The 10,892-nt window shown below is 39.5% G+C and overlaps 1 pseudogene; it reads right to left on the minus strand.

Annotated features, from left to right (window-relative positions):
* Window positions 1-10,645, minus strand: part of LOC118842425 — a 142,851-nt pseudogene extending 132,206 nt beyond the window's left edge.
* Between the last annotated feature and the right edge of the window lie 247 nt (window positions 10,646-10,892).

Consider the following 10,892-nt stretch of genomic DNA (forward strand, 5'->3'; position numbering starts at 1 on the left):
TAAGATCTATGTCCTGTCTCAGGATATCTCTCCCACTGACTAATACTTTGCACACAGTAGGTAACAAATAAATGTTTGTTGGATGATCAGGTGAATGAAGACATAAATGAATGGTACTCTTTAATATTTCAACTCTTTCTTGGTTAGACAGGTGGACGATGGAGACTACTTCAGTCAAGAACTTCAAACCTTTGGTATAGAGGTTCTATCAATGAAAGCTTCTGACTAAGGGTTTTCTTAACATACTGGGGTGCTCAGAGCCTGAACTTTTTGAAAAACATAGAAATACAACAACGCAGCACCCAAAAGCTCTAAATGCCTTCTAACAGGTGAGTCTTAAACATAATCTAACTGCACTTTGGAATTTATTGGAAATTCTACCAATGCAATATAGAATAATTATGCTTTTAACAGCTACAATTCACCTGCTGATAAGAAAGCTCCTTGTCCTGGGCAGAGTTTCTTTTTTCCATTAGTCACATGAAATTCAAACAATTCCGAGAGGACTGTTCACTCTGACCCACTCAGAGCTTCGCAACCCAGTGATAAATCCCGAGTATGCATAAAGTTCTATTTTGTCATTTGCTTTTGGTCTGCTTCCTAACACTTAAATTAAAATTGAAAAGGGGCTTCTCACTTTGGGGAAGGAAACTGTGTTGTTGAAAAAAAATAGCATCTCACTGGCAAATTAATAGATAAGGGTCTACCCTGCTCAGGCAAAGCTAAGGAAGGTGAAAAAAAAATCAATCTCTTTATCACAGTAAAGTCATTTCTCTAAACTGGGAAAGCAATATGGGATGATGGAAGGTACAGGAAGGGCTTCTCTTTGAAAATGTGTTTTTCAGGTTGGAGATCTGTAACTAAAATTGAGAATGGCATTTATTTATAAGTGACAACCATTGCCACACTTTCAGAGGAATTTATGAAGATTTCTTGAGGAATTATAGTTATGCTCCTGATAGCGAGTCAGTCATTTCCAAATGGCATTTTCATCATATTAACTGTTGCCGAGATAACGGTCGGTATCTCTTCTTGGCCTCTGTTCTGGCCAAATGCTAGAGCCTGCAAATTAATACAGTCATTATAAGACAGCAAAACTGTATCACTTACCAGTTCATGATTGTTCAAATCAAAATCCACACTTTTGCTGCTTCCCTCGGGGATAGAGACTAGATAGGGGAGCTTTATCACTTCTGCAAAAAATAATCTCTCATGGTTCCCTCTCCTCAGTGTGAAGAGGAACAGCTAATCATATTACATTAATTTTCATATTAATAGGGCCTGTGCAAAGAGAGCGTTAACATTGCCCTTTTATGCTCAGCCCCTCGATGCTGTTCCTGTTTGATGCTGCCTGTTAAGGTTGATCACGAGCTCAGATTTCCCACCTCTCCCCAGATCTCCAATCATGGCCACATAGATATAGGGTATTCATTTTTAAACAAAAGATAGAGGAGTCTCTGGTTCTCAGCTCAGGGCCTGTTGAGGATGGATTGCAATCCTTGCAAACTTTGTTTCTGATAAAGCAGCTCTGCCGAAGGCTTGGCACACTGTGGAAATGCTGCAGTGATTACCAGGCCACATTTAGGATGATACAGAGAGACAGAGATTACGGGAGCTACAAAGGAAACCAAGTTCCCGCTTCAGGAAGATTAGTGCATTTTTAACCAAGTGCAGCTTCCCACATAATGCATTCAATTTTACTTAAACTCTAACATTTAACTTTTAATAAGCTTGATTAACTAGCATTTTATCAGAGTGAAGAATGTTGCAAGCTTGAGGCCTGATTCTTAAATGACTTCCCCACTGTCATCTCCCCACCCCCCTTTGTGGATTACCAAGGAGGGACAGCAAGTGGAATTCTTGATTTCCAAATGGATTATGCTCTTTTTATCATGACTGAGAGAGTTTTTATTTTATTTTATTTTTTGCTGCCTGGTCACTTCTGCTATTGTCTGGTTTTACATGAGGCATGCATGCAGGAGTTAGACTAAGGAAAATGCAGCATTGCACAGGAAAAATACTGGATTTGGAATCAGAGGATCTGGATTTGGATCTTGGCTCTGTTACCTACTTACTCAGAATCAGGCCCTGTCCCAGGGGTGGGGAACCTGCAGCCTCAAGGCCACATGTGGCCCTCTAAGTCCTCAAGTTTGGCCCTTTGACTGAATCCAAACTTCACAGAACAAATCCACTTAATAAAAGGATTTGTTCTATAAAACTTGGACTCAGTCAAAAAGCTACACCCAAGGACCTAGAAAGGCACCTGGCCCACCCCTGGATTGCATTATATCACCTCTAAGTTGGATTCTGCCTCCAGAGCTTATGATCTAAGTAAAATGGGACAAACAGAGCAGAATCAATAGGTGAACCATGTTTCTGTCCAAGTGACTGCTTTTCACCTGAACCCTACAGCTCCTAGGGAAATCAAGAATGGTACATAACATGAATGCCTTGTCTTTGTGAACACTTTGTTTCTTTAATCCAGGCTGAGAGAATGTGCAGTAAGTCATCAGCCTAAGAGTGTGCCAAGGGAAGTGCTGTTGGCCCATGGTACAGAAGCATGATTTGGTTTGTGTTTGGGGGCCAGAAACTTAGCACCTTTGCAAAGCAGGCATGTGGATATCTTAACTGTGAACACATGATGCTTGGATGAGGCATTTTATCTAGGACTCCCTGTTCCCAGACAACACCTACATTTCAGCATGTGACTGATGCTCTTCCCTGCCTTTTATTTTCCTCCTGGTTGAGTTGACTCATCAGCTATGGTTTGGTTTTAAGCATCGCCATCTTTTTGGAAATCAAGTTAGGCATATTTCTTTTTTCACAAGACGAGCTGTGATTTTTGTCATTGCTTTAATAATGTAGCTTTTCATATGAAAGGATATTTATTATGGTGTTTCCTTCTCTTTTATACATCATTTAGGGCTGTTCTCCCAGGCCAATCCTAGAAGATGGTATGTGGCTCCAATTTGTTACAGTGGGTTCCATGAGGATAAGAAAAGGCCTAGAATTTTAACACTTTCAAACTCTGTTTCTGATAAAGCAACTCCACCAAAAAAGGATCCTGCTTTTTAGGAACCATACGGTTTAATGGAAAGAGTCTTGGGCCCATAATTAAAAGGCCTGGGTTTGCATTTTGATGGCTGCCATTTAAATAGTTCTGTGACCTTCATCAATTTGAGAGACAATGTAAAAAGTGTTCTGGACTTGGAGGTCAAATACCTGGATTGCAGTCATAACATTTACTAGCTTGAAAGCCACAGGCAATCACTTCATCTCTATAAACCTCGATTCTCTCATCTTTTAAAAGAAGATCAATTTACATTTACTGCCTACCCTACAGGGCTCTTTTGGAGGGAATATACTTTAAAGTTCTATATGAATATGCATTATTGTGATCTTTTCTAGGCCCTAACCTTTACTGTACGAAATGGACAGGTCCTAGACTAGGTGATCTCTAGGGGAGCTTTCCAAAATGGAACAACCTATGCCTCTATGTTGTAACTGTCAAATTTATCCAAATGATAAAAGCTTTCTTTGAGATGAAAGTAAATTTGTTTCAGAGCTCAAAACAGCTCTGATTTTTCAGCTTCCTAGTCCTTTGTAAAGTGAATCTTGGTAATCTTTTAGTAACTTACTATCCCAAGGTAACACAAAAAGGAAATTCTGAAAATTGAATTCAACTCAAGTAATTTAAATCATGGTCTCTTTGTAATACAGTTTGGCCATCAGGTTTCACAGGGAGAAAAATTCCACTTTTGCATTCCATACCAACCCCAACTCATTTCTAGGGCATTGGAGGGGATCCAGATACATTTTTCTGCTATGTGTTTTGTTTAAGGAAATCTCCCTTTCAGAGATGTACTTTTAATATTATTTTTATTTACATGTGGAATGAGGCTCTTATAAAATGAAAGTCCATCAAAATTCATATGGTACTAGATATAAGGTAAATCTGAGCCAAAATGCATTCTACAACTGAATTGTAATATTTCATTATGGGCACAAATGCTCTTTATTGGATAACTTATATTCTAAAGTGTTCGTGTTCTTTTCATTGGGGATTGGAGTGCGGAGGACAAATGCAGACAGAGAATGCTGTGCAGTTCAAAGGAAAAAAAAAGATTATTTTGTTGAGTATAATGTTTTCGGGATAGGCAACCAAGTACTGGCAAGATTGAACACAGATAGCTAGCAAACTTAATCACTCAGTGTTTCCAGTATCCACCACTATTGATAGACAACTATTAACATGGTGAGGAATGTAAGCAGAGGTAGGAGCTGTCCAGCAGGGAGTTTAGAAGGAGTTAGAAGATTGTGTCTGTCTTATACTGTTGGAGCTAAAAACAGCACCCAAGAAAGATTTAGCTGAGAGTAACAAATTAAGTAAAATTTTTATGTGGAATTTATACCCTTGTAACACTTATTATGCAGAATTCATGCCCCTGTGACTTATCTCCATAATAAACCCCAGCATCCTGACCCCAGTCTATGTCTCTTTGCTTGTTACTTTGGATTATTTTATTCGCTAGGATGCTAACCCTGCTCCTTCTCTGGGTGATACTTTCTACTCCTGCCTTCTTAGGATAGTGACTCATGTCTTGATTGCCAACCATAGTTTATTGCACATTACTTCAGCCCCCGAATTATGAATTAGCTCCCACACGTTGCCTTTCTTCCACAGTTTGATTTGTATTTAACTTATTCATCTAGGCCTCAGTTTCCTCATTTGTTAAATAGGAAGCATTAGACTAGATGATCTTTAAAGCCTCTGCCAGCTCTGGATCATGTGATTAGAGAAGGATGCAGGTCTTGTGAGTATACCTACAGCCTCCAGGAGCTAGGATGAGATAATTCCTAGGAACCTTGGAGGTATGTGATGCATCATCATTATCATCATTATTATCATCATTATCATCATCATCTGGACTTGTGATTTCTACCTGCATTCCCTCCTCCCCCACCCCAGGCCCCCATTGATGGGGATAATTCTGAATGAGTCAACTCCCTCTATCAATGCAAGTCAGCAATTAGCAACTGTGCTGTAGCATCTAGTTTTAAAGAGTTGTCTTGGGGTTCTAAGAAACTAATTAAATTGCCCAGAGTCACACAATTCATATATGTCACTGATAGGACTTGAATACAAGTCCTTCTGATAGTGAGACAGATTCTCCACTATGCAACACTACATAATGAAAAACCTCATTGACCTTTCAGTTTCTGCAACCATATATGCTAACTGATAACTCTCATAGCTTTTTACCAATGACCTACTCCAATAATTGCCTTTGATTTTTCTTAAACCTGCTTAAACACTGCTTGAAACCTATGATGACATCTACTTGGTTGAACAATGACAGCGCTTCTTGAGGTTAACCATGATGAGAGGATATCTCAAATATGACCATTCATTCATTTGTTTACTTAAGGATTTTTAAAGCTCCTTCAGTGTATGAGGAAACACACCTTTTTCCATCCTTTCAGCTGAGGAAATTAAAGAGGCTTCAAGGAATGGGTGGTACTTGATCTGAGCCTAGAACTAAGGAAATATTTCCATTCATTGAGTTGAAGGACATTCCATTCCAGGTATGTGGGAAGGTTTGTACATAGACAGAAGGAAGAAGAATGAAGGATGGGCTAGGGAAATGGCTAGTTTTTCAGTTTAGATGGAATGTGAAGTGCATGAAAAATAATATAGTAAAAGACAAGGCCGGTTCTAGACCAAGGGTTCTTAACATTTTCTTGTGTCATGAAATATCAGAATACTGCTTTTAAATGAATAAAATAAAATACATATAATTAGAAAGGAAATCAGTTATAGTTTCCAAAATATATTTTAAAAATTCATGGAACCTACATTTAGAACCTTTATTCTAGATAGATTATGAAGAGCCTGGAATGCCAGGTTAAGGGGTTCCTGTTTTATTTAGTAGGCAACAGGGAATCACTGAAGTTTTTGAGTAAAGGGGGAACTTGCTCAAAGCAGTCCATTAGGGGGATTATGCTGACAGTGATGTGCAGAATGGTTTGGGGTTTCACAGTATTCTATTTTTTTGTGCAGAATGGATTGGGGTTTCACAGCATTCTATTTTTTTAAATAGATGTTGTTGATTCTTTTAAACTCCTGACCAATATAATCAGAAGCCCCAAGTTCTATTTATGGCTCTGCCATTGTCTTGCTGCTTGGCAGTTCATTTGACCTTCCTGGGCTTCCTTTCTCCATGAGGAAGATACTCACTGCCTGAAGACCCCATGGGGGCGTTGGGAGGATCTCATGAGAGAATGCCACCAGCTCATGTTGTCATATGGAGTTGCCAAGTCCTTGGAGGCACTTGGAAGAATGATGTTGTGCAGCAAAGCATTGTTATTACATTCTGTTAAAAATATGGATCAAAGGCTAGCTATACAGTAAGTGCAAAATGTTAATTATTATTATAATATCATAACAAAGCAAATGCCAGAAACTTAGCCCTCATGAGCAAACCTATTATCATAAGCCAGTGTGAGATGTACACAATAAAAAAGATATTTGGCAAGGAGGCCAATTTTGAAATTTTAAGGAACAATTAAGGAGAATAAAAAATAACTTAATGCCATGAGAAGCATCAGCATCTTGACAACACTTTTAAATCAAAATGGGAGGCTGCTTTGCTCCCCATGGGAGAAAGGCAGAATTATTGCCTTTAAAAAATAATACAGTCTTTTTGCTACAGAAAGAGCTATATTTCTGGCATCCACAATAATACCCAAAAAGCAATATTCTTCCCTCCAACAGCCCCCAAAATAACTCTTGGTATGTTGAAGGAGAATAGGAAAAAATGTCTCTGGATTTATGGAACAGCCTTGAGTGTGTATGATATCTTTCTCACTTCTGGGGAAGTGATTTCAAATCAATTCTTGTCAGTGAAATGTGTTTTGTTTTTCCCATTTTCCCCCTCAAAAAGAATGAAAATAATCATTAAAGCTCTTTGCATTAATGATAGTTATCTGGTAACATTAAAGGGAAGGCTTCTGTAATAATGCACAGTTATCACCGATGTCTATTAATAGGCACTTTACATTTGCCCCAAAATAATACTGTATTTTACAATGGGGGAATATAGAGATGGAGGATATAGGGAGCTGGTGAGGCTAGTGTGTACAGGGGGATGGAAAGAGAAAGAACCAAAGGATAGGGGCATAAAGGGATGAATTTTATTCTGCAAACAATCCAGGGCAAACAATCTCTCCAAACTCAGGTTTGGAGAGAATGGGGTGTGAACTCAGCTGGGTCCATAAAGAATGCCCACTTGGTGTAACAGGAGCTATTTCTCAAGCTGTATAGATCAGAACACATTTTAAATCCAGGTTGGGGGATCTTTTGCTACGAGGGAGACTAAGGAAAAATACCAAACTGAACATCTCAGTGCAAACTTAACAGTGGTTTCTACATCCTCAGCTGAAAGCATTACTGGCCAGATTATAATTATAATTACCTTGGCTGCATCTTGTGTTTATGTGCCATGACACCCACCCAGCCACCTGCCTGCTATTAATTCATTCAACACCAACTTCAGCTCTTTCCTTTCATCTTGTACCCCCACCCCATTACTCTAACTTAAAAGAAAAAGAAGTCATATTTTTGATGAAAACACAGTTTTTTTATCAATTATATCCTCAAGCTCCTTTATGTGAACAACAAGAAAAAAATCTCTGAGTGAAAAAATAACATATTTTAGATTTATGTTAAAATAGAACCTTAGAGAACCTTAGAATGACTGAAAATAGTCCTGACATCCCCACCCCCTTGCCCATACATTTCAAAGGCAACATACCCTAAAAGATAGCTGAGGCTGGGATAAATCTGAGACACAGCTGGGACTGGAGATCCCACTGGGATTTGGGAATTGTGTCTGTCTTGTTTTTCTCATGGCATGGGATGACATTTGGTATTTTCTCAGCCCCTGTGATGTTGGGGATGTTTCATGACGCTGCCTTGGTAGCCGCTTGTTAAGAAAGAAAGGGGATTGCAATGGACAACTGCTGCTTTGTCAAGAGGAATCGTCCCCTTTATTACAGCAATAGAGTGTGGATGTGGAGAGCACATAGGCAGATGCAGAGAAAGAGTAGGTAAGCCAGTTTTGTGGATGGGAGTGGGGGCTCACCTTCTGACCTGGGTGCCCCATTGGAATCCTTCCAATCCTTCGGAGAAGATAACCAGATGCCATGTGTGGCAGGACTCCTCACATACCATCTGTACACATACATACATGCACATACATAGCTCCTCTCCCCTCCCCACCAGACTACTACAAAACAGGGAAAGAAAAGCTCTGAAAATGCTAGGTTTGGGTTCTTTTATGAGCTTAAACTGGTTGGTGTCTATTTCCTTTCCTACTTTTATTTCTATTCTTTTATTAACTTGTTAGAAATTTTATGTAGCTGCCTGGGGGGGATTGGGAGGATTAACAGTATATATTCCACAGTCCCCTCAGCTTTGATGTTTGGGAAAACTAGGGAATTCACTGTCCACGTGAGGGTTAGCCAAGCCCTCCAAGTTTCTGGGTGAATTTGAGAAGGGTGATCCATCTGGAAAACAAAGTAGGTTCTAACTCAGCCCAATTAAATAGAATCCTAGATTTAGAACTGAAAGATACCTCACAGGTGATAGTGCAACCTTTTAATTTTACAGATGAGGAAACTGAGGCCTAGAGAGGTTGATTAATTGACTTGCTCAAGGTCACAAAGATAGAATCAGAACTATATTTTCACCCAGGCTCTCTGGGTCCAAATTCAGCATTTTTTCCACTGTGCCAAGTAACCCTGTTTAAACAGTTGAGAAGGGAAAACAGCATGCTGCGGGGGAAAGGGTGAAGGATTTTGAGTTGGAAAACTTGGAATTGGATTCCGGCTCAGCCATTTACTGTCTATGTGATCCTGAGCAAGGTATTTAATCTTTGTGAGAGCAAGAAAACACCTTAGCAAATCTCCAGTCCAAACCTCTAGTTTTTAAGAAATCACAGCATCATAGGACTTGGGGTAGACCTAGAAAGCTGTTTAGTCTAATTCCCAATTTTATAGCAGAGGACTTGAGAGAACAAGTGACTTACCTGAGGACGCACAGTAAGGAGAATGAGGATGTGTTTCCAAACTCCAGAACTCTTCCCACTCTTCCATCAAGGTCCCAAAACCAATGTCAGGCATAAATCAATAAAGTTTTTTTTAAAGTGAATCAAATTAGTATTTTTTAAAATAGTAAAAGCCAGAAACCTGGTTCTACAAACTTTTTGTTATCAGTTGTCAAGTGTGGAGCTAGTAGAGGCTAACAATAGCTCTCTCATCTCTCTCAATCAATCAACTAAGAAGTGTTTATTATATGCTTAGTATGTGCCACTCACTATGGTAGACATAGGGGAGATAAAGCCAAAAATGAAACAATCCCTGCTCTCAAGAAACTTACGTTCTCTGGGGATGGGAGATCATGTACACACACATACACATACATGCACATGTATACACATATGTATGAGTGTGTAGATATATTCACCAACACATATACATATATGTATATATACACATATATATGAAACCTACCTTCTGTTTATGTTATATATGTGTGTGTATATCTTCAAAATACATACATTTTATATTATATATTATTTATTACATATAATCATATGCATATATGTATATGTATTTGTATACTTGTAAGTATGTATGTGATATCTCCCATGCTCTTAGAATTTTGCATCCATCTATCTACATATCTATGTTTTCTCCCATCTCCATAGAACTTTGGATATATATACATATCTAAATTTGTGTGTGTGTATAGATAATACATACATATCCACATACATATGCATATGTATGTATGTGTCTAAAATAAACACCAGGTAGGTTTTTGGGGTGTGGAAGGGGGATGATGGGTAGTTAGGTTGCGCAGTGAATAGAGTCCTAAGGCCTAGAGTCAGGAAGACACATCTTGCGTTCAAATTCAGCTTCAGATACTTACTAGCCGGGTGACCCTGGGCAAGTCACTTAACCCTCTTTGCCTCAGTTTTCTCATCTGTAAAATGAGCTAGAGAAGGAAATGGCAAACCGGTCTAGTATCTTTGCCAAGAAAACCTCAAATGGGGTCATGAAGAGTCAGACTCAACAACAACAAATAATAACAACAGGTTTTTCACGGGGAGGGCAATAGGTCTGGCCAATCAGGAGAAGATTCATGTAGAAGTGAGCTTAGTTCTGAAGGAACAAAGGATTCTAAGAAGCAAAGGTAAGGAGGGTTTGTGTTCTAGGCAAAGTACTGGGACAGGAGAGGCAATGTCCTGTGTTATAGACAACAAGAAGCCGAGTCTGGCTTCACAGCAGAGTGTAGAAAGGGGAGTGATGTGTAGGGAGATTGGAAAGGGAGGGTGGAGTTAGGTTGTGAAGGGTTTGATCCCACTCTGAAGCTGCATTAAGCCATGTGGCCCTATAACCTCTGAGCTGTTTTTTCTAACCTTGTCTGTAGGGTGGTGACAGAGCGTGTTGATACAGAGAACAAAAGAGGCTGCTCTTTGTGACAGTGTTTATCAGCTCTGGGAAGTCTGGGGCCTTGGCTAGCTTTTTCTGCATATTTATGTTTCCTTCCCAAACACTCTTGCAGAGAAAGGTCTGCCATTCTCACTATCACCAGCACAAACTGCTGACCACTTGTCACTGATGGGGCAGGCAAGCTAGCCTGGATGAAGCAGTAAGACACCTCAAGGTAAGATAAAGGTGGTACATGTCAGTCAGGTGAAACCACCCAGACTACTATTTACTCTCATACTCTGGTAGAGATAATGTTGGACCCTGAGCCCAAGAGCTCTGGGAATTGCAATGTTCCCCAGACCACCAGCCATACTTCCAGCTATGCCCTTACTGGG

The sequence above is a fragment of the Trichosurus vulpecula genome, chromosome 3, assembly GCF_011100635.1.
Source record: "Trichosurus vulpecula isolate mTriVul1 chromosome 3, mTriVul1.pri, whole genome shotgun sequence".
Lineage (NCBI taxonomy): Eukaryota > Metazoa > Chordata > Mammalia > Diprotodontia > Phalangeridae > Trichosurus > Trichosurus vulpecula.